Source organism: Haliotis asinina, chromosome 3, assembly GCF_037392515.1.
Source record: "Haliotis asinina isolate JCU_RB_2024 chromosome 3, JCU_Hal_asi_v2, whole genome shotgun sequence".
Taxonomy (NCBI): domain Eukaryota; kingdom Metazoa; phylum Mollusca; class Gastropoda; order Lepetellida; family Haliotidae; genus Haliotis; species Haliotis asinina.
In genome coordinates this window covers 2794157-2820438 of record NC_090282.1, presented here as the reverse complement: position 1 = coordinate 2820438, position 26282 = coordinate 2794157, and the positions used below count along the sequence as shown (strand labels likewise).

At 41.8% G+C, this 26282-nt stretch overlaps 1 protein-coding gene across 2 annotated transcripts in view; it reads left to right on the top strand.

Moving 5' to 3' along the window:
• LOC137277303 (zwei Ig domain protein zig-8-like) overlaps positions 1-26282 on the top strand; it is an 86583-nt gene that overhangs the window by 1362 nt on the left and 58939 nt on the right. The window lies entirely within an intron of this gene.

Genomic DNA, 26282 nt, shown 5'->3' with positions numbered 1-26282 from the left:
CCTGTGACAGTGGGTATAACGGGTGGGATTAGGTGCGTAGTTGAATCTCACGGGGCTCGGTAGTTCTGTTGGTTAGAACTTTGTAGAGAACGGGTGGAATGGTTGCGTTTATTTGCGAGGTGGATGTCAGGTGGATTTGTTATGTAGTTCAGTACTGTTGAGAACGGGTGGATTGGTTGCGTTTATTTGCGAGGTGGATGTCAGGTGGATTTGTTATGTAGTTCAGTACTGTTGAGAACGGGTGGATTGGTTGCGTTTGATAGTAGCGTGGATAACAGGTACATTGGTTGTGCATGTTAGTACTGAGGAGAACATCGGCATATTGGTTGCGTTCGTTTGTAAGGTGGATAACTGATCTATTCGTCATGTACGTTAGTAAGGTGTAACACGGGTAGACTGGGAATGCACCGTGGACGGGTAGATTCGTTACGTTCAGTGCAGTAATTGTGGATGGGTTGTGTTCGATGTGTTACGTCGGCTGGTACTATGCAGTACGGGATGTGTTGGTCATGTAGTTCAGTACTTCAGTAAACGGCTACGTTGGGTAGCGGGTAGATTAGTTACGTCGGGTAGTAGCGGAGGACAGGTGAAATGTGGGTGTGTGGACACAGAAAGGGACAAAACAGACAGCCGACTACCATGTGCTCCAGATACACAGGATCGGTCGTTTTTTTTCTCTGATATTGTCTGCCAGGTTATTTTCCAGTTATCTTTAAAGGTGCGCAATACATGAATATGAGAAAACAGATCGTTTTACTTATACACGTTTGCAGATACATTTAAACCAGATGTAGCTATACATTCGTTGTATTACTAGAAAACATTTTCACTCAATGTAGATATTTATTGCAGCGAGTTTTTTGCGTGTATGATTCAGGTTAATGGGGGAACTTCAGTAATGACGTAATGTTTTCACACTGGGTAATTGATGGAATGACTTTAGATGTTAAGATAAGGAGAAAATATGAAGTATTTTAATTATTATTTTTACTTTAACTAGATGCATCTGTATTTTAGTCATGTCTAAAATATCGGTTGCTCTAAGTAGTAAATTCCTTATGGCGAACGCCGTGGGTACCCCCCCGTACACACAACAAGCCACGCTCGTGTGTTAAACTCCGCACACTGTATATCCACTCTCCATCTCTTAAGATACGTGGCAGCTTGTTGTCTGCATCTGGGGATGACAAATAAATTGATTTAACCCGACTCACGGTGGGACAATTTACAGGATCCAACACCAAGGCAATAAACATCACTCGTGTTACGAGACATATTCGTGCGATGGTTTGTATATAATATACACGATCGTGAGCTCTGGATCAGCACGGAACAGCCGAGACGGAATGCAGTCCCAAGTAAAAGCACAATTGTATTATTTACCGATCAATTGTGAAGCAATGCTGAATGCATCAGAAGTCAGGGCATGAAATATACATTTATACAACCATGTAGATTTCGGTAATTGACAGATTTATTTTCAATCGATAACAGATAAAAGCTTTTCCACACAGAGAATTCATGACAATTGACAGTCGTGTTACGATTCCATGCTGTCCGCCATAAAACCGTTAAAACTAGAGATAAAAAGGCAAAGGTTGCGTTTATAACGTTTAACTTCTTGCTACGGGTTTACGACATGTAAAGGCTGTGTGCCAACAATCTTGTTAATTGTTTGAATTCTGGAGGTGTTGATCTCCACATTCGGCGATCTTGAGTAATGGCAGGGTTTTGTGTCTGAGTGCCAGCTAACAATATTCGGAGACAGATGATCCCCGTGTCCCCACTCCCAACGTCAGCAGTGTCTGTTTCCAGCAATCATACCTACCCGTCTCAGCATCGGAGATTGGCCCTAAACTTAATTTTCAGACCAGCGGTGTATTTTACGCACTCGCCCTAATCAAAGTTTGGTCACCAGTTGTGATTCTATTAGGCTGTCGCCGCTGTTTAATCAGATGTCTCAAGTTGGCAGGGGGCGTCCACCGCGGACTTTTTCACAATCATTGAACGCGGTCACTGGTATACATACTCAGCTTCTGGAATTTATCATCAAACATAACATAATAAATACACACCCCTATGGTGGTTTAACCCTAAAACACACGCGCACATATGCATGCACGCCGCACGCTCTCTCTCGCGCGCGTGTTGTTGTTTATTCGCCTCCACGATTTAACGTCAGGTTGACTATTATTTTTATGATAGATGGAGCACATTTATTTCAGGTTGATATAGAATGTGATGTATGGGTCGGGCGACGAACATTTGGGGAAGAAGTAGTGGGGAGGGGAAAGAGAGGGAGACACTTCAACTTAAACCCTACCCCTAATCCTTCCACAAACACCACCATTCTTCCAAATGTTCATTCTTTGAAGAAGTGGTTCCGACATCTGAACCACTGCTCATTACTGGATTAGAAGTGGCCAGATCATTTGAGGTATGATTGATGTTCTGTTTACAGGATTCATTTGGACTTTATCGTTGTTTAAGCTTTATTAGTTTTATTTTCACGTGCGTTATTAAAAGTGGATATATACGATCAATAGATAGTCCAACCTTCTAAAAGAGCAAACTTATGGATTACGTGTGAGGTAATTGGTGTTTGGAGATGATTTAGGCAGCACAATCGCCGGTTTTAAATCAAATTGAATAGTTTTTAATTAAGTTGAGGTCTGCTGTGTATTGATTGTAGCGAGGAGGTTTCTCAGTTGAGGGAATCTAATTATACGAAGGAAAGAACAAATACCGAACTACATACGAGCATCTAAGTATGGTTTACGACTCGCATGTATCACGAACATTTAAATCAGCACGGAATGTATTTTCCCCAGTAATGTTTTCAAGGAGCAGTAAATGTATCCATCTACAGCTGGTGTGTAAAACTGAAATTTTATTATAGTGTATTGTTTGTTTCGAAAAGGTGTTCTGGACCGATTGAAGTTTGCCAAGATGACTCGACTACAAGTGTCTCGTTCATAGCCCGCGTGAAGGGCGGCGGGTATCCGCACAACAGCTGTCCCGAATTTGCGATCCTCGATAACGTTAACCCGAGATATGGTTACTGTTCCGGAAATCTATGTAATAGGTTAAGGACGCAAGGGTTTTACAGCGTGTAGTGAACATGCCCGTGTTACCACGAATCGCTCTACCCAGACCGACTGTGTATCGTGCAAACTGGTCGTCCCCGCCAGCCTTCAACAATTGAATCAACTTGAACGGTTGTAAATACATAAATCAGTTACATTTGAAAGGTCAATTAAACGTTGCAGAGCGTTGCATCAAAAAGGACCTGATGTTATATTATGTCATATGTTATTATTATTCATTAACAGCTGAACTCAGCATTCACATACCACAGGTGTTATTCACTTTTAGCTTATTGTTTTCAATTAATTAGGATAACTTGGTTGAAGTTCATCTTCTTTATTGTTTGTTGACATGAGTACGTCCATACTGCACAATGCAGGCATTCATGCGAGTGTTTTGTTCCAACATCGTCCCATCATGGAGTACCTGCGACAGACAGCTGTATATATACGACACACTTTTGAAAATGCATCCACTTGAGTTGAGAAATTCAGCCATCCCACTTGCCATCCAGGAAAGCTTATTGGCATATTCGAAGCCCATGTTTGACATATTTCATGGCAGTAAACCTTTTTTTGAAAAATTCAATTTCGTTGAAAAATAATTTAAACAGCTAAGTTGTTCACACTTGACTAATTGTATGTGTGGTATAGTCATCAGACACTAGCGTCTTCTGTTCACGAGGTGAAGAATTTAGACCGCCTGGGAAATATAGAATAGGCTGTTGTTTTATCAACGTTTTTTCTGTGAGCTGAAGTGAAAGATGGTGAGATGGTTGTATGTTTGGTGATGTACAGGAGGGTTGTCACTGATGGTTGTATGTTTGGTGATGTAAAGGAGGGTTGTGACTGATGGTTGTATGTTTGGTGATGTGCAGAAGGGTTGTCAGTGATGAGTTATACAAGATGATGGTCCCATGACGGAACGGTATTGTTGCGGCGTTGAGCCACAGATGAAGAGAGCAGACTTTAAGCAGCATCGTCTTGGAGTCGATAGTTTGTTTCACAGTTCTTGAATTATATCACTTTCAGTTTCGCTCAGCCATTTCCTAAATATTTGTGTCAAATCCTACACACTCACACACCGACTCACATGCGGTTTATGTGTGATGTTAAGTTTTCGTTGACTCTTGTGACACGGATGTGAACCGCTCGTCCATGTCCCTGTACCCTCTACGCGGTTATGCTTTTTAAGCAAACAGTCTGTTGCAGATAGTTTTACACATGGAAGAGCCTCAAGCCAGGTATATCAGGCCAAGTACGTCTTGGGTTAACAACGTTACGCCATCATCACCATCATCGATCGCTGCAAGGTCGACAATAATTGGATACTTGCGAAAATACTAATTTAACCCTTCTGCCTTTAACATCATCAGGCGTGGCCTGGCCGTCTTGCCTTGCACTATCGTGTTCCTAACGTGGCGAAGTAAATCACTTTGTGTTGACTCAGGCTTTAGGTGCCACGAGCATATCACATTTGCTCTTACGTCGAGTTTAATTGAGCTATTTCATGCATAAATCAAACAGTTTGACTGTTATTGATTTCTTGGCCTGGGATTAAGAGCTTTAGTTTGAAATAAAAAAACTATTTCTCACCATACGTCAAATCCAACTTTATGTACTAAGTGACAACGTGTTTTAGTTTTGCTGTTACCCCTCCCGATACACAGCGGTCATTTGGCCTTGTTTCTGTATTGCGTGCAGGCGAATTTGTGGTCTTGAGAGCTAGTACTGTGTTTAAATTTGTTTGGTAATGACATCGTTTAAAAGCACTCCTAAAACTTTCCTTGCCTGCAGATTTCTAAAACTGACACACCTGCCACGTGATAGGTAATAATAAGGGAATTTTACAAGTCTCATGAACATGTCAGTGTCACCACATAGCGTGTCGTTACAGATCACGTGTAAACACAAAGCATTGTTACACAAACTGTTTACGATCTTATCTGTGTCAAGTGCAAACATATTGTATAGGTTAACGGTGTCAAGTGTCTACACATTGGGTGGGTTATCAGTGCCATGGGTGTACACAGTGGATGGGTTACCAGTGTCAAGGCTGTATAGAGTGGGTGGGTTACCAGTGTCAAGGGTGTACACATTGGGTGGGTTACCAGTGTCAAGGCTCTACACATTGGGTGGGTTACCAGTGTCATGAGTGTACACTGTGGGTGGGTTAACAGTGTCAAGGCTGTGTACAGTGGGTGGGTTACCGCTGTCCAGGGTGAACACAATGAGTGGGTTACCAGTGTCAAGGCTGTACACACGTTGGATGGGTTACCAGAGTCAAGGCTGTACACGTTGGTTAGGTTGACTGGATTGGAGGTAGTAAAAATACCTGTTCAGTTTAGGATACACTTAAAATGTATATCATGTTAATGATGTATACGGATATACATCCCTGTGCCCAAGTATGTTAATATGAAGAAGAATGTTAAGTGACGTGTTAGTGGCGAGTATAAGGCACAAATCGTATCAGCCAGTTAACAGCCTTAATCGTCTTATCGCATATCTTTCAGTACTTTATGTTCTCTTGACAATGTAGCGAGTTGTGTAATCGCTTGGTATATTACGTAATCAAATCTATATTATAATATTATGCTATTGGCACGTAATTATTTACACGTTCACTAATCTCCGTTCACACAGTTAGACATAACAACACACACGGGAGGGTTTGCGTGGGGGAGGGGTGGGGGGAAGAAGAATTTCGGGGTAGAGTTACTTAATCCCGAGCAACCCCTAGCCGCCGTTCGCCCAATCTGGTTATAACTGTAGGCTTGCCAGCGTAATCACACCCTGTGAAGCTCATGTAAGTCTAGAATATGTGGCAAGTCTGCATTACTGGCTATAACTGTAGGCTTGCCAGCGTAATCACACCCAAAGAAGCTCATGTAAATCTAGAATATGTGGCAAGTCTGCATTACTGAATACATTCCCTGGCTCCTTTGTATTACATCTGATAGATATAATTTAGGAAACTGTCCTTCCTGCATTCTCTTCCCACAGAGGTCACTCGTGTCATATCTTCCTACGTAACCTCTGTTCTAGTACGGCTATATTTCCAGGTCATCAAGAAATCCCCTTGCGGCAAACAATCGCAACAGGAATTATCTCCCTTGTTACAATCCAATCAGAACACGCGTTAAATAGACTTAGCTCCAATATGGCGGCACCCATGGAGTTGGTTCATCAACGTGCGAAGGAAAGATTCGGTATTTGATGTTTAGCTGAACATCAGAAACTGGCAATAGAGACTGTAGGGATCAATTGTCGGTATGTGTTTGTAGAAACAAAAACTGGTAGTGGCAACGTTTCCCGATGGATTCGGAAATTACCGATATCTTGCGAATGATCACTCTTGAAACAACGTCTCTGATTGCACAACTAAATCTGAACGCCTCCAATCGCGAGTCTTCAACACTCGCACCACGTAAGGGCCGTATTAGAACAGAGGTTACGTAGGAAGATATGACAGGAGTAACCCCTGTAGGAAGAGAATGTCGTTTTTGCAGAATTTATTTTTTCAGAATATGGTTGTTAGGCTCGTGTCCGACTCTTTACTGGACTAGTTTACATGCAGCGAAACGACTTCATACCGCTGGTTTGTTGCAGATCACTTCATGAAACAATAAACATCGACTCGCTCCCATATGACACCTTCATGCACGATAAAACCTGCAACAAACACATGTTGACGACAGTCTAGTGACCACCGATCGCGACAGCCAACAGCTGAATAATACTGGTGATTCGTTAATGAGACGACACATGCAGTGACGGTCACATGTGCAGCTCACTAACTCATGTTTCGAACAGCGGTGAACATCGTTATGCGTATCAGTGGCGACACACGATCTCACTAATGAATATCAATGCAGCTGAATACAACTATGGTGTTGTGCATCCTGTTACAGCGTCGTTAATATTTCCATAATGTCACTCTCTGACTTTTTAACATTTTTACAATGGAATTCAAATGTCATTAAAACATTCTTGCTGTACTCGATATTTCTGCATGCGTGCAGTACCATTGTGAATCATTTAGTTACATCGCATCATTGCGCTAAAAAATCTAACATTGTACGATGATTGCAACGGGTTGATAGTATTCGTGAGTTGCTGTTGCCATGGTGGCCATACATGTGACGTGCGTGATGTAGCCGAGAGCAGTCTAAGTAAACTAAGTTTCTTAGTGTATTTCGTTACACTCGTTACACAAAACGTAGTAGAAGGTCGCGTCAGGTAACCTCTGAGCGATCAATGACCGTCCAATCAAACCCGAGATGTAACCAATCAGAAAACGGCTACTATTTATGAATGGCGGGGACTTTCAAAATATTCAGGTCACTGACACAGATTTCTCCACAAACAAAAATCCGCAGTTATTTTACTTGCAGTATATACGCTTTTGGGTTTCTGTTGACATGGTTACCATTAGCTAATAGTTCCGCAAGATAACATCCTTGAATATTGTCAAAACACTATTTTCAGCGACTGTTTACTTGCCGTTGTCATGGTTGTAACGTACGCCGTGTGCATCACCCGGACGCGAGCGTACGCTAAATAGCATTCGGAATCGTTCGGGTACGAATCTTTTCGAGATAATAAGTTCAAAAGGTATGTGCAAATGTCCACTTTCGCGATTTGGTAAGCTGCGAGATTGGTCGATCTGAAAGGTTACCTGACGCGACCTCCTATAAGGTTTTGTTAGACTCAGTAGTGGAGTGTAACGAAAAGTACTGAGGCTAAGTTTACTTAGACTGTAGCCGAGAGATGGGGGAATGACAGGTCGCTGAACAACGTACATCTGGTTACTGGCGCATTACACAGGTGGAATAATGAATACATTCTACACATTCATCATTGTTAATTCACATTTGATTTGTAATAATCGGGCTTAGGGTTGTTATTAATGGGTGTTATTAATGATTTTGCTTCAGAGGTTTTATACCAGGTCTGAAGATCGAAAATACTTTCGATTTTACTTTAATTACAAACTGTTGACACTCTTTTCACACGTTCGTAACCTGTTTCAACACGTAACTCATGGCTGGATATTATTATCTCTTCATCTTCATCACATGAAATCTTCAATAAACAATCCAATGCATATTAGAAGTGGAATCAGAAAATGTATTACGCAGGCGTGTCGAGAAATGAACAGCAAGGGGTATCGACCAAATTCACCAAGTCCCCTGCAAATGTTTATTCGCGCTGCATTCAATTTTCTAACCAAGACAATATTGTACCAAAGTATTTGTGTCCACTGTGTCCCACCTAATGAAGGGAGCATTAAGACAGGGTAAAAAACCCTACCTAATGCTAACCATGATGAGAGTGACATGGACATAATCAGGCCAGTAGTAGATTGTAGCCCAGTAGCTGGCAATGAACATATCGTATCTGGGCTGCCCTTTAAACAACACACACGACACGGAGGCCGACTGAGGCCCATCAAAAGAGTCGAGAAATGAATGTACTACGCAAGCTTTTGTTCATTTCCACTCCGTAATTGGGCAGCCAAAAGGAAAGTCTGAATAATATTTTCGGCCAGTTCAGCGGTTTTGTGGTGGCAATTTCCTCTCATGTGTATTTCCTTCGTTATCTTGGCTACTTACAAAGACAGGGTATTAATATCTCTGGCAGATATTAACGGGATATGAGATTGATACTCGAATTATTCACACATCGACAGTCCTATTGACCAGACTCAACATCAATTTCGTCAGTTTACGGTCAGATGTCAACGGGGACTTTACAAAGGCATTTGTCGTCTCAAGCATCACATCACTTGCAACCAAGCCCGGCCGTGTGGAGAGACAATCTACTGTTACAACTAGTGGTGCACCGCGGTCTTCTAACAGTACACATCAGTCCTTGTTATCAACTAGACCTCCAGGCACGGACTATTGGTTCCGACTAATATCTTGCCATAACACCCAGCCAGCCTGAAGAGACAGTTTCATCACCAATGTTCACGTACTGTCACGTGATCTGATGGAGAAAATTCCAACTGGTTCATGTACAATTTTCAGTGGATGACTACAATGGTTGGTAGCGAAATATACCAGCATAATATCACTTGAGATATACGGATTCATCGTTTAGGTATAATATTTTAAATGTGAAATATAGTTTCTACTTGTTTGAAATCGATTTCGCAAGGAGCTGTTCGACCTATCCACTATAGTGCACGTTGCTCATTTCAGTTATTTCGAGGGTACAGTCAGGTTTGAAAAGCAATAATTCTATAAGGGAACTGTGTACTAGAATTGGGTGTAATAGGAGGACACTCGTGGTAGGGTTGGTAGACTAACGTCTAATGTCTGGAATATTTAACAGATTTGGATGGGCTGTACTGGATAATTTATTTGTGTCAGGGTTTGTGTTTTGGTTTGATGTTTGATCCGACTACAATGCTCCAACTACGGGTTGTAAATATTGCGGTCTGGATCAGACAATACTGTGACTTCACCTCATCGACAAGGCGATCAGGGAATGTACAGACATGTATCAACCAGATCATCGACTCCGACCACCTGATCTGTACGACAGACAGGCTGCAGAAGTAGAAATTCTAACCCACATGGTACATGTGGCGAGGGGCAGTGTCTGTGAAATATAGCCATTGAAAATAGGAAGTATACTGGGCTGTTCATGCGTAACAGAACAGGTCAGGTTCGATCACCATTTTGCAGTTGATTATAGTGTTGTTATTTATGGCGTTTCTGCACTATCCACTGACCACCAACCCCTATCACTTTGGCGAACACTCAGTTACTTGAAAGGTGCAAACAGACCCACCTTTCTGACTCAGCCAATCGCCGTGACACCCATTTCTCTCTAGCGACCAATGAGACGTATCCTGTCAAACCTCGTTACCCTTCGGACCACCCGTCTCATTAATGATCAATCAGTTGCCCAAATCCGCCAATCGCTGGGAAACCTCTCACAATATGGCGCACCCCTGGAACACCCTGGAACACCATCGCCTCACCCCCGAAGACCCAATGCAATCAGTCCATTAATGTTCACCTGAAAAATAGACTCACTTGTGATCTGATCGCTCTGAAGTCACTAGCCTACTGCCTTCTGTGACGTATTAAGCGCCGACCTTAGTTTCATGTGTTATTCATCAGTTGGTTGTTGCAATTATCTGGAAGTGTTACCACGCCGGTGACGGCATGTGTGAAAAGTGTATGTAGTTCACCGTGCACGTCGACGTTCAACGTCTCAACCAGTATCACACATCAACAGCTGGTCCCCTTTATGTCCTATGCAAATTGCTCCTTGGTTAATTACAGAATGGTGAAGCAATTACATACAAGTGTAGCCGACATCAAATAAGAAGTATGTTGGGATATTTACTTGTTGCTGTATGTTGTCCACTGTGTTTCAGATAATGCATTACTGGTAGGTAACTTGCAGTAATCAAAATAATCTTCAAAAGGTTATGTATCACTTCGTGAGCCCCGTAGTCAACGAACTATTATAAGCTGTCCACTGGTGACGAGGGTGGCATGGGTTGGTGTACTCTCGATGTTTGTATATGTTCCCTTTACTCCGAAACATCCAGAGTACCTCAACCCATTGGCCCCGAGGGACCTATATACATATTACCGAATCCTCAATGTTAATTTTTAACTGTTTGAAGCATTGGCGTAGGAACGTACACTTCAGTCAACCTGTGTGAATCAAACGATTTGAGTCTTGCATCTTGCTCTTTTTCCCGCGGGTAATGTCTTAAAGACGCCGTGGTGTAATTCCCCTTCTTAACATTCACAGGGACTACATCTGAACGTTGTATCAGATAAATGCGCGGCAAACTTTTTGGTAGCCATCGATTTTGCAGACGACACAGGAAAAACAGGTTTAGAGTTATCTCCCTGCCATCGATCTGCATTCGCTAAACATCGGTAATTTCCGTGCGTCAGGCGTTATTCAATGTTATTCGAGATAAAGAAGTACTACCACGAAGTACCGAATGAGCTGCACTGGGCATCGGGATACATTTCAACTCGCTTGTAAGTGTTGTACATTGACAAGAATAATAGGAGAGCGCTTAGATAATCAGAATGCGACATTTATGTATGGGGCAATTGTACTGGATAGTGATCATAGTGACATTCTTCTCCTCCTGGCGTAGATGCACGTGCACGGCGAATATGATGGAGAGGGCAGTTGGGTATGTTGAATCGATTTGTCAAAACACAATGCTTTTCAAATATAATTTTCATAACCCATGGAACCAGGGTATTTTGGAAGGATAGTGCCTTTGTGTGGTCGGCTTTCTTGGAAATACACTCGAATGTGAAAATTATATTTTAAAAACATTAACATGCAGGAGAGACTACGCGATAAACATTGAAATAATTTTTTCTGAATCAAGAACTTTCACTATGGCCTTAACAGTTCATTGACACATCAACGTTATACCATTATCCGCCGCCTATCACAGCCGAAATACTTACAGCGAGATATCTTTAATATATCTATACATCTACGTTCATTTGAATAATATCTTTGCAATAAACAAATGCAGATGTCTTATTATGAAATATGGATTAACTTGGCCAGCTGTTCTGCCAAACAGTTTTAATCCAGATAATCGTAATGAGATAACCTACATAATCAAGCATGGAGCTTGTTGTTTTAAGCTGACTAATGAGACATCTACCTAGTGGGTGGACACCTGTTGCCCAGCACCGTGGGAGACGCTGTTACCGGCTGGATTATGGCTGGTCATTTATTGTGGTGTTGTCGCGTGCAGAACATGGATGGGCTGCGTTCTTTGCTTGACATTGGTACCTGTGTGATAAGCATTTTGAGATTGTCACTGGGAACCCCGACACAAAACTACTCGGTACAGCCGCCAGACACATCTGTAACTAGTCAAAACCCCATTAACCTTCTGCAACTAGTCTGATGTCTCAGCTCCTACTATCAGAGATACTTGTTGACATGCACTCTCATACAGCGCTTTGTAGAGCGACGCCGGCCTCTGAAGGTCGAAACAACGTCTCATTTCGCGTTATCACGGTTAAGAGAAGTGGTATTACTTTCAGCGAGCAAGTACACAGATAACACAAAATACCTTCGTTGCAGCTTGTCCACCTGCACTAACACGATATTTATGATCAGCACTGGGGTCTATCAATTTGTCATGGAAGGTGTTCGAGAAGATATGTGACTGACGAACCCATACAAGCGCAGTGACTTTCTGCAAACCGACGTAAACACTCTAGCACTGGCACGTGCGAGATCTGTCCCGGGGTATTCTACTGACGGTGACGTGACGTGTACGCTGAATTTTACTGAAATATGACGGCGTGACGTATACACTATTCTACTGACGGCGGCGTGACCTGAACACTGTATTCTACTTACGGCGGCGTGACATGTTCACTGTATTCTGCTGACGGCGGCGTGACGTGTACACTATTCTACTGACGGTGGCTTGACGTGTACACTGTATTCCGCTGGCGGCGGTGTGACGTCAATGCAATGTTCTATATGTTCTTGCGACACTCTGACGCTGTTTGCATCCTATATGACTAGCGACGGTTGTTTCTGACTCGGGAAGATCAGAGGCTTCAGGAGATAGTATAATTACATCCTTTGATAAACGACAAACATAATTGACGAATGTGCACATTGCGCAAAAAATCCAATTAAAGTAGAACTAAGTGCTTTTTTGTGATGTTTGCAGCGCTTGTCTTTGACCGCGAATATAGACAGGAGGTTGGAGCTGGTGCTCATTAATTATTGAGATGAGTTGTAGTCATCGGTTAATAGGCTCATGTCTCTTGTTGTGGGGTTGCCAAGCTGCTCGCAAGCGTTACTTAGTTTAACATTATGTTTTCAGGTCTTCATAGTTGATGATACTGATGTTTGATTTGAAAATAATGATCACACGGAAACTACTTGGATGTATAGACGACAGTGTTTCTGCTCTATCACGGTTTAATGAACTCATAGCATTATATTTGTCTGGTCGACAATAATACGTAGTGAAGATGTTGAACCTGCGGATCCTGCCACGACTAAGATACTCAACCCCAGGTGCCATACATCACCGATTCATTCGTGCTATGGTCGACAACGTTGATTACCGTTTCATAATATGAAATATGTCAGATGACAATGACCACCAGAGACCGGTGATGGTGATGATGATGTTGTTTGTGGCAGATGGAAAGACGACTGCTAGAATGCGGTAAGAGATTTGGGTTTATGTTGATCAATATGAAGAGGGATCATTGCAGTCCTGCCGCTGAAGACCCGTAAACCCATTTCCACAAATTCATCAGGTATGTTATTCCAGGCACGGACTGGCTATAGACGGGCATACTCAATAGAAACTTAATTCAATCACTCTCAACCAAGCTTGACAAAGACAAGGTGAAGCCAAGTGAAATTCACCCCAAAGTTCAAAGCTTAGTCTGTCTGTGCCAAAGGCATGAGTCTAATCACTTGAGATATCCATATGTACCAGGGAGATGGGTGCATGTTAGCACACGTGTGAGGTTCGCATCTCCAGCGTAGCCATTATGCAGGGCTCTACCTTGTAATCACTCCATCAAGGTTCGATCCAGGAATTAACTGGTAGTTATCGCCTCGTTACGGACGTTCAGACGGTTAAACAGATGCATGTGATCAACGCCAGATTGGGAGAATACGCACAGATTATCTTAATAATGTTTTAATGAGTAGGGGGTCGTGAACTGGAGACTATAGACTGTTTGACTGTAGTTATTTACTTGTGTTCAGTGTTATTTTGGTAGATCAAATACGCGATTACCGCGATTCGTGACATTGGTGTAATTTGTCTCGCCCTTGTACGGCCCTGCCGTGGCCGATGATGGAGCAGCTGTGTGGCCCACTTTCTTGCCACTCTTTGACGATGAAACACGGACTATTACCCAAGTGTTGTAGGTATGGGCCTATGTTGAGTTGTATCATAATGCAAGACGCATGGGTTGCTGGTGTGTCTTCTTGTAACTGCACGTTCTAAAGCCAGAAGTCACAGAACTAACGGAGCATTACAGACGAGAAAGCGTCATTATCATAGCAATGTTCATCTGCAAGTAAGAAGCTATTCCTGCAAGTCATCAAGTCTCCAGAAAGAGTGGCACCAAGAATGTGAATATTTTCTTGCGACGGAATTACGATCAATATGGGCTGACAGACGATTGAATAACTATAACAACGAGTGTAACCCAGATTCAAGAATATCTTCTTTTGTCTACCAGTTATGTTAATTACAGAAAAACAAGAACAAACAAATAAGCAAACAAACACCCCCCCCCCCCAAAAAAAAAAAAAAAAGCCCCCAGCCTGTCAAGCTCAATAATGGCTTCGCCCGATGTTCTAAGAGACACCAGGTGGCAGTATGTTAAAAAATGTATAGATTCTGATTGAATAGTGATGGCTACTTTGTCGATATTTTTGGTATCGAACCCATGGCATGAAGCGCAGCTGTTTGCCTCATGTCTATCTGCTCAACTTGCCTACATGTCATCTATGCACCACATTACAGTTGTGCCAAGGGTGCAATATAATGAGTTACTACCAACTTTGAAATACGCATGCAACCCTTCTGTGGAATGATTATTGATCCTTGTTCTGATTTTCAAACAGCATATGAATATTTGGGATGGCAGCCATAACAAACGTTTTAAACAATTTGAATGTATTTCGATGTTCTGCTAAAATGGGAATTGTGAGGAGGTGTAAGTACTTGTTATCCCTGAAGATAGCAGATAGTTTGGGGCGACGTACATGGCAAACTTAACATTTCGCTGAATATTATTTTCTATAAACAATTCCCAATGTTCATATTTACATAATGCCATGTTTCAAGGTTTTGCCGAAATATGACTATGTTCTGTTTGCTCAAGAGACTGAGACGCGGGTATTTTGAAGTGAGTGTGGCGAGGGGGCGTGGGCGGGGAATGTGTGTGTACGTGGGGGAGAGGGGAGGTGAGGGAGGCAGGAAGAGGCTGTTCACAGATTCATTGCTGATGGGTGATGACATTTGTGTGGAGGCTGAAGTCGGCAGGGTGTCAACAATTCAACCCCTCTAAATGTCGGGCGTCGTTTGGCCGACCGTATCCAGTCTATTTGCAGATAATGACAGCAGATATAACTGGCAATTAACAGCTGAGTCGAGTTCAATAATGATTTATTCAGAAAATACCTTGATGCAGTTTTGGGTGTCCATAGTAAATTCGGTTTGATGGCTTTGAAACGAGGAGAAGCTGTGTTGGTGAGAATTGTAGATATGGCTTTTAAGGCCCCTTTAGGACTTATCAGTGCTGGCAGACATTGTCGCGGCCATGCTGCAGCCGCCATTAACGTCATTGCAGCCGTCACCAACGCACACAACAAACCCCCTAAAGTTATGGGTGTAGTTCAGCATGGTGATCATCTCGATGTGTGAGCAGACATTACACATTACAACGGCCTGCACATTCAGGACATCGATGAGAAGTAGTATCTATCGTACAAATTCTGGAAAACCTACAAGCCCTTCTGCAAATTCCTGAACAGACACCCAGAAAACACGCTGGTGGCAAGAGTTGACACCTAGTAGAGACTTCTACAAGGTGTTGTGCCGACTGATGTTCCTCTACCACGTTAATAACATTCGAGTTTTAGATGTTCTAGTTACAACTCCAGTTCACCCGACACTATCCTTCAGTTAAGCCAACTGTTAAAGTTGAAAGTACGTCACATGATATGGTAACTATAGTAATGTAAATGTCAAACAAAGAAGCTAAAACTGCTAGGACCTAATAATAATGACCGTATCATAGCAGTATCCAGGATTGCATCCTCATTGCGAAAAAACACCAAACCGGACGAACTCGACTCTATAATAATCAGTATTTTGTAGAATGAATTTAACCGCTGCATTTTTCAAATACATATTTAGTGATGATATTTAAATAAAATAAATTTTTCAGCCTAGCGGTATGTGGCTTAGAGGGAAGAACCATGTGTGGCGCGCGTCTCCGTGTATACGGCAATGGTCGATCGATGTTGAATTGATGTAATAGATAGCCATCACTCGATATCTATCAAAGACTTTGTTACGTAGCAACGTTAGTGTCGAACCTACCAGGTGGAGCAGGGAGGTTTAACACGAATCAATCAACATTGGTAGAGTATTATGGTGAACATTCTGTGTAAGAATATGAATTCGATAGCTATGGCTTATCTAGCAATGATGCTGAATCAACAAAAGTGACAAATAAATCCTGTAAAATCAGTATTCAGTTATCAAGTATCATATAGTATTACAGAGACATACTGGCATCAGAAGAAGATCTGACGTCGGGGCACACAACGTTACGCCATCTGCTGACGTTGATGGATGCATGTGTCCCAGATGATCTTTAGATCTGCGGTATGTAATGGGCTGTTTCTGGTTCTTGCATGTAGATGCGGGTGCGGAGGTACGATAACTATGACGCAGTGGCTGACAGAGAGCTGGATGCTGCTTGGTGAGGTTGATGTATTGCTCAGAATGTTGCGCACTTCCTCGTTGACCGGTCACGTGGAACGACATCGCGCTGCACATTTAGCACGTTGCACTTCATTCTGCAAACGGTTTGGATTTAATCTCATTCAAACATTAGTGATTTCTTTTAAGTGCTTTTGTTTTTGATTACGTTACGACATGTTTTCCCTTTTAGAGTAGGTGGTATTCACCTATAAATACAGCAGCTATTTTGGCGTATTGAACGCTCACTTAGAACGAACAAATCACTAACCACTGGGAAATGTATGAAAACATGAAACGTTCATGGCGTGACCGTCTCTATTTCCCCTCCACAACCGGACACATTCGTCCCCTCCCAGGGTCCGTCACGAGTAACACAAATGAATTTTCAATTTTTTATTTGCTGCGAAGCGTATAAGATTTTGCAGACGCCTTTGCGCTCTTGGTACAGACACTTAACTTACATCCCAATCGTTTTTATCGAAGACTTTCGAAATCCATTTGCCTTTTGACGGTTTCCGGCGTCAGAAAATTATTGATAGGTCTTGTACAAGATGCATGGTTATACATCCCCAGTGGGGTATAGTACAGAGATGGCCATAGGGTTTGAGATATCTAACACGCCCTTCTGTTCAATGGTATACTTATCTATATGACTAAATCATAAACGTTTACTCAATATCTCTTTTACTTCTACAACAACTAGACTGTAGTGTATCTGTGAGTGAACTGCCTCAGTGGAGAGAATGGATTGGTAGACAATGAGGTGTCAAAGTCAGCTGGCAACTGTCGTTCATTGTGGCCTCCGTGAGAACTGTAGGAACAAGGTCATCGTGTCTCACTAATGGCATACTGAGATATTTCAATTTTCAAATTGTTTTGGTATCATTTGTTAATATCATATTTCACCTATTTAATCCATATAACTGATTTTTTTCAAGTTTAGTCAATTTAGCACTGTAAATGGATTTGTCAAGGGATTCCCACAAACCGATAGGTGTCCCAGGGGCGGCAATAAATGTGCTTTACCTCGCTGCATTGAATCCAGTATTGAAATACCCTTGAATTAAAATAAATAGAATATTGAAAAAAAATTCCACATTTTGCATGCATTAATTCAACATTTCCCACCGGTCTCTTTACGTCAAAGAAGTCTTAGATAAATCCGTGCATGATTATGTTACCGATGGTAGTCTGCGATACCAGTGAGTCTTCCATTTCCAAGCTTTACGTCATCATAATAAGTCGCTCCACGCTGTCACACAAAGAGGGCCAGACAGAGTGTAAACATGTTGTATTCGACCCTGATCCGTGTACAGGCCAACACACTCATTAACGGACCTATTACGTGCCAACCCATGTTGGTGATTTGAAGAGCGCTTCAAGCGGAACTAATTTCTCATGCAAGATAACTTTGTCGATGGCAATTGAGTCGTACCCAAACGATGATGAAGAGATGTCCGAAGGGATTAACTGGTATTCTCATGCTTGTTTCCACCATTCCTAGTGGCATTAGCGGTCAGTTGTCTACCAAAGCTGTATCAACCAGTGGTCAAGGAATGTTTAGGCTGACAGCTGCATTGGGCAGGGCTGCCATATGGTTGTTCCACGCGGTACGGTGTTCGCGTAGCTTTGGGGTACTGAGGGCGATAGACGCACACAGTGACGGCAACGCCTCGGTCTTAAAGGAATTGTCTTGTAAGACAACGTGGCACACTCTCTCACATTGTGTTGACATAAACAGCTCCCCACGTCCACTGAACACAAAGAAATTCAACACATCAATGTACATTCCCACTTACAGCTTCTGTGAAACAATCACGCTGTGCCATGCTACATATCTATAAAGAGAAACGATCAGATGTCAAGTGGCAAGACTTTCTGTTGCTGCGGGGAATGCGTGTGGATATGACGAGGTGTTTTTCCCTGACAGTTGAAGTGGAATTTGTCGTTGTGCCGGAGGAATGTTTCTGAAATGGGGCGCTTATGTGATGAACAGAGCTGATTACGACAACCATACAGGCCAACTTGGTGTTAGTTACGAGGTATTTGTGTATAACAGACAATGTATTTAGATTGTCACGTCTTGTTAAGTAACGGGCCTGGTTATTCGGACAGAAGCGACTGCTAGCGGACCGGTAATGAATGGATGGTAATTATCTCGTTGTACAGGAATGATAATGTTTAGATAACAAGACTCACGACATCCGTCATTCGTATAACAGTAGGCTGTGTTGTTAAAACTGTCCAGACCTTTGTCGGTTTGAAAAACCTCTGAAATTTCTTTCAACGTATTTTGTAAAGCTCAAAACCGAAATGTGGTTTCCGATCAGGTTTACATATAAGTGGAAACGGTTACAGTTCCTCCCGTTCCCGCATCCCAAGTAACATTTATGTATTGACACATACTAGAAGTATTATCAAACCTAACACAATACTTACTAGAGGACTCACAAATAACCAAAAGCCACCAATTTCAGAACAATAAATAGGGTTGAACCACTTAGTATTGCCTCTGTTTATCTTCGGAAGAAAGAATATGGGGGAACGAAAGGAACTCTTTCAGTGGAACCTATTTATTATGTAGGTAAAATGCATAGAATAGTCAACGTCTCAAATCCACATTCGACACTCACACAACAGTGCCATCATTTGCTTGGTAAAGCAGATGTTATAGTTACGCACGAAGCCTTGTATGGACTGTTGAATTCTTTATATATCGACTTAGCCCCTCGATCGCGTTTCGTTAATGCAGAAACTGAAGGTCTTCCCGTAGGATTAAAGCTATACATTCACGAACGTGTCCCGTAGGAATTCAGATTGGAGATTCATGAAAGAGAAAAAGACCAAATAAGCCTGACGGCTTTCTTCTTCTGCGTTTCATCTTCAGATTTAGACATGTTTAAGAATGTATGAGAAGCAGAAACGGCGATTCATACCTGTCGTGTTCCTGGTCGAAACATTGATATTCTTCTTGCGCCATAATTAAGCAGGGAAGATCGTCGTCAATGTGTTTTCAATGAATGGTCCAACTGAATTCATCTTTATTAGGTAATGTTGGTAGTTTTAGCGGAATGTGTGGCAGGCATCCTGGTTGTCTGGTCGCCTCCAGTTCCTGAGAGGGCTTCTCTTTAGTGATGCCAATCATGCAGAAATGCGTGTAAGGTATATTATTATCATACGTTTATGTAGCTGAGACCTCCTTGGAATTCCATAATTAGCACAAGACGGAAGGAATATCTCAGATGAACTGAAGATAAAATAAGTGCACTACATTGGTAGCCCGATTCGGCGAAGAGTGATAACAACTTGAAATGCGGAGGGAATGAATGCTTTCTTTTTATATCTTTGATGTATTTTAAGCGTATGAGGTCAGATTATTTTCTTTTTACCACTTGAAGCAGAAGAGGAGTCATCACCGCCATTCTGCAAGATAGGTGAATGTTTGCAGTCCTACCGAGGGTACGTGGTGAAGAAGATCAACAGTAATGATAAAGTAAAGCAGCCGTCAGTGGTGACGTGTATGTGGCACGGTAACTAACGGTATTGGCATCGTGCGGCATTTTGCAAAGTACTTCTGGGTCGCAGCCATTTAAGCTATATTATGGGATAAAATATCTTTCATACAATGAAATGTTACATATCAATTCGAGAGTCGACAGTTACATCGGTTAATGGTATCATGATATGATGTTCGAAAACGCTAGACATCCAGGTTGTTGTCGGGAGGTGACGCTCCCTCAAGTGTAGAAGGACTCATGTATACACCAGTTATGGTTTGGATCAACAAGGGACCAACGTCAAGCTGGCTTTGTTGACAATCATTTCACAGAATATATTTTCGTACTGTTTCAAACAACAGTGATTAGTTTACATGCCACCACCCGTGTGAAGGAGGTAAACTGAAATATAATTCGACCCTCTGACGCACTTGTGCAACATCACCCTTCTCACTAATAGTTGTTAGAGTGGTCAAGTCGAACATGTAGAACTACCAGTACACAAAGGGCTAACTATTGCAGTTTAATCCGCCTCAAGGTAACACATCTGAAGAAATACTGAAACATACATGTACATGTGTTTGGATTATACAGACACACGTTGAAGCACTTTGTTTATATTTCTAAACACTGGACATTATGCCATATAGATATATTTACTATGTACGTATATGTACATTTGCAAAAGCTTTGATAGTGGTAAGACTCACAGCGAAAACTAAAATGTAAGCGAGACTTAACTTGTCAATCCGTGGGACTCAGAGGGTAGTGTAACTTTGCTGTAAGAGAGTCTATTTCTCACACGGACAACGGGACTGCCGTTCAGGATTTTGTGGGCATTTAGTTGACTATAACAGTCAGCTGGTAGTCTGTCTCAGGCAGTTAGACTCCAATAGGTAGTCTGAAGCGAAACGTGAGATGACGGAACTGTCTAGTCCTTCCCGGATAGAAGCAATTTGCTGACATCATCTCCCCTCTAGCACCTTATCACACAATACCGGCCAGTCCAAGGCGATCCGTCTGAACCCGATGATGGCTGAACACCAACACCAGCTACCAGATGGCACTGCATGCAAGACATGCGAGACACACAAGAATGTTCTCTCGAGATACGTAGCCGTTTTGGGGGTCTTGACGTTACAACGGTTCGTGACCGAATTGGAGTAGGCAGATATCTCAGTCATGGTTAGTTCATTGATGGTTACTGTCACAACATTTACTTTCAAAACGCGATGTACTAAGGCATGAATTGAAATCACTTCCGTGTTTATGAGAAATCTATGCTGAACTCGGAGCCTGTTTTACAATTCAATCTATTTCATGAACATGGATGACTATCAAATAGTGATACTACCAGGTATTCGTCAAGAGGGAAGGGTATTCTGCTATCCTGCCACCAATACAAGCACTGGCAAGTGCATTGTTTCACAGAAAAAACGGCTATATCTCTATCGGGGTACAAGTTAGACAATATAGGACAGTATCATTAATCACTTTGTAACCAGTTCAGTATGGGAAAGCACATGATGTAAGCTGTTTGAGAAAACTCCAAGATTGGTGAGAATGGTCATGGAGGTTACTGTATATGTTAACAGTTATATTACCACGCACGGAGTAATTTGGTTGTAGATCCCACGACAGCCGGTGTGGTAGGGTAGATGTCACACCATTACCCCTTTCCATTATAGGTGGTGCATGGAATGTGGACAGCCTACATGGTATGTAATGGTTTCATGTTGTCTCATCTCAAATACGTGGTACATTGATGACAAAATGTGATCTTTTCTGACCGCAGACTCTCTTCATATATACTTATATAGGAAATCTATATCTCCTCTGACAGCGCTACACTGAAGAATTGTGTACAGCTATTGGGTGTTACGTCACAAACCTCCGCTTCAGATGGGGTGCTGGAACCATTATCTAGAGGTCCCATCTTATCAACCACCGTGCCCTTTAGTAGGAAATCAATGTTTTAACAGGTTTTGCTATATCTGATGTGCCAAGGATTTCTCTTAAAATCACTGACGTTATGCAAGCACCCGAGTGATGCAGACGGCCTTATCGCCTCACCTGTTGGTGCTTGTCTTGTGTATCTGCTACTGCGCTAATTTTATAGCACAAGTTTGACGGTTGAGTGTATTTTGAAATATAGCCGGACCTTTTACACGATGAACGTTATGATATTCCGACACTATGTTGCTTACACTAAATACCAGCGAGTTGATCTTCCATCGTGTGAAATGCACACACAGGAAATGATATCTAGCCTGAGTACAGACAGCATACAGAACAAATGTATCGAACAAGGCCTGCCTGACTTTGAGGAAAAGCCAGAAGAGATGTAGGTGCTAGTATTGGGCGGGGTTAAGTATCAACTGCTTCAGTTCAAAGAGCAACTACTCGTGGGTTTGGGAACCAAATTGTATCCAAATGTGGACAATGGTCTGTCAGTTCGACATGTTTTCGCTGATCTCACTACCGTAGTAAACGTTCACGAACTATATTCCCGTTTGCTTTTCTCCCTCGTTAAGCCAACGCTTTTTGAATGAAACCCAAATTCTATTCCAGGGTGTTTTAACTCCACACCCCGAGTCCCTATTCGTGTTGGGGCCGTTCACACATTCAGTGCCTCTAATGATTTGGCCAACAGGGGCGATGGTACGTTCACACAGGTTCACTCTCAAGTTCAGACACTTTCCATCTTGATGACCTCTGAAGTGCGCCATTAATGATGAAATAGTCAGCATCAAATAGCATACTCGAGAAACACTTAGGGGTTAAGAGGTGGCATGTCGCCCTCAATGAAGTGCAATTTGTCTTGTGATCGTGAACACCAAACAATATCCATCTTAGAATCGATACGCATGTACCCAGCAATCCTGTCAGGGCAACATGGTTCAGTCCGATATCGTGATAACCAGCATGTCAGATTAGATTGTGAAGATAACGTGAGTGTGAAGTATTTTTTCCCGAGGTGCTATTAATCCTGATTCATTCCAGATTGTCCGTCAATCCCCTGCTGTTACATGGCCTGTCCTAGTGTGTCAGAGAGAGTCAAGGCATGTGCACGTTAATGTCAATTTGAAATGAATCTAGCTTGCCAGGATTACTTAAGATGATGGATCACACATGCAAACTGTAATTGACCACAACTCGTACTACATCTAATGAAATGAACATTCACCTACCAGGGGGTGTTTTTGACGTTTCCATTTTTATCTGATTTTTCACTACTGCATATGAATTAACGTTGACCCATGACCGTAGACAGAAGAAGCTTTTCCAGTTGTGATCATGGGGCCTGAATACTTAACCTTGTATCGGGTATCTCAACGAATTCAATTACAATTGCATCCCAAACATCAACGATATCGTGTACCTCGGTAATGTATGTAAATGTCCTGTTCTCTGCAGCGCTAGACTTCAGTGGCAGCCATTCTAGACATTAAACTAACGGCGGTAACTCGAGACTTTACCAAACCTCTACGGTCCCAATATTCACAATTGTGTTTGAACGAACATACATCAGTGATATCACCGATGCTAATGCTAAGAATGTCGCTGAAGACTAGAGTATGCATGGCTGCATCAGCTATGTTGAGAAGGGTTTTGCATAAACAAACAGTCTGTGAGTTATGAAAAACTGAATCATTGGCTGTGATATACAAACTTAGCTGTATTGAAAAACTATTTCCGATTTCAGAATCGGTTTCATAAAATAGTTGAATCATATATATAAATTGTGTTTCTTCATCATTTTTCTGTTCGTCTATCTCTTGACTGGTCGTGTGGCGCCAGGCAAAAGTACATGTGTGTGTGTGCAATATTTGTGAATAGTTTCAGCTAGCGTGAGGGCAGGCTGACCCTTTTAATGAACACACCGGTGCCTTCACTGCGTTTCTGGGATTTATTCATATGAATTTTCACAACTAATTTCCCCATTTTCTCCAACGGAACTTCATGACTAAATATTGTTTTGTACTCACGTGCTCCATTTTAGAAATAGCATTCACGATTTAATAGTTTTTGGTCAACTCTGAAAAATATTCGCGTCATAAACTTGTGTTATTGTTCTGATAAAAACCAAAACATCTACATTACACGATCCACTGACTGTGATGTTTTCTCTACCGTGCCATGAAGTATCTGGTGGTATCGACTAACACGAGACATGTTTGATAACAAATAAATACTAGTATAGAAAAACGTTTCTCATCTAAAAAAGAAAACATGCTATTTTGACATCTGGTACTTGGTATTATCGTCTGATTCTGGATGGATAACGCAACTATATCCTGCGTCTTATCAAGCAGTTCTAGTAAATTGTGTGTTCATGTATTTCATCAGATATAGGTCAATATAATGGACTGATGTTTTGAAACGATTAGTGAGTCACACAGTTTGGTTTTACCAAGGGTTTTTATCAGATATTATTCCACCAGTACTTAGGTCTCTGCTGGACATTAGCACCAATCAAGTTTACCATGCTGTTGTACAAGCTGAGAGGATCCTTGCTCTCCCAAACAGGCAAGATGCTAGAGTACATTGAGGATACATTTCGAAACCAAAATGCGTCAACTTTGGAGTTATGGAAGATGTTTTGGTATTTGGAATGTTCAAGTTATACATATCGCTCAAACGTAGCACGTCTAATTTATAAATATTCATTGCTTACAGTTTACATATACCATTGTTTACATATGCCAACTAACTGTCAGGGCGGGTAAAGATGACGGAGTATTCGATGATGTCAATTAAACTACGCTTAACATGCTAAAGGGAGAAATATCACAACAAGCCATTGCATTCTGGTCATTAAGTACATGCACGCTAACACGGCAGTTTGGTTAACACGAACTTGCAGATATTGTAATATATGTAATGTGTAGACACAACATGGCCCGGATGAAGTCAGTGATTTCATCACGCTGTTTGTACTCCTTGACAGATTTGTATGTATATTTAAAGTTGGGCTTCGTTATTATCCAGGGAAGAATCAAATTATTGATTCTCTTTTTTATTTGTTGTGGAGACCATTGCTTAATGTAACAGCTAACACAGTTCGAATAACACATACACTATTCCCGGTGTGGTTTTCTGGCTGTCTCGAACTCGTCACAGAGGCGGGAAGATGTAAGGGTATGTGAAGAAAACATTGAGTTTGTCAGTTAGCATACACTCAGAAACCGATAACTGATAGATAAATATTACATCCGTGATTCTTGTTGAGAGAAGCATGTTTGGACAAACACTATATATAACATCTCAAGTTTCTCAAGTTCATATTTTCATTATTATATGCGACGAATTAGAATCGCAAGAACGAATCCAGTTCTGGATGGGCTTTTGTAGTCTCGATGTTTAAACAAAACATGGTACTTCATAGTTCCCTTGTTGCCGCTCAGACATGAGTCTTATACTGGGGACAACGTAGAAAACACGTGTCGAGCCCATTTTAAACATTCTAGACTGTAGGCAGAGACGTTCACACAACAATACCAAACTCTTAAGTTATTGTCCGCCGTTGTTGAAATAGCAACGGGATAGTTGTCTCAGTATTAACTGAATCGCAGAACCTGAGCGATCTAAAGTAGGCGCAGTCGTGTATCGTGTGTGTGTTCTTTACTGATGATTCCATCAGTCGTTCCTGAGAACTTTACCGTCCATATTCAGGTTAGCTTTTCGAGAGGCATATAGAAGTTGATATTCGGGTATAAGAAAAAATATCATGGAAGCCAACTTCTTCTTTATTGCTTACCCAACGTTTCTATTCTATTTCTTGCATCTTTGTTACCCGGCTTTCTTCTGGAAGTGTGTGTCCACTACATCAAGCTAGCCCCCCAGAAATCACCGATCAGCCGACCACCTGCTCTTAACTGTACAAGAATATAAAGGGAAATCTTTCAGTGCTCATCCTCTTGTCATGCAGCTGCTTGATTATGGAACTCACTCCCATGTAACATCAAGACTGCACCTGTGTGTGAATGTGAGTAACAACATACCTCTTCCGAGGCTACTACAAACTGTCACTATACTGTTGGCTGTCGACTGTATACATGTATATATGCCATTATGCGCGGTGAATGTTGTGGAACTGGCGCTTTATAAATATCCTCATTACTATTAACGTGAAATGAAATGAAAAAGCGAGACAAGAGATGATATTACCTTCTCATCAATGAATAG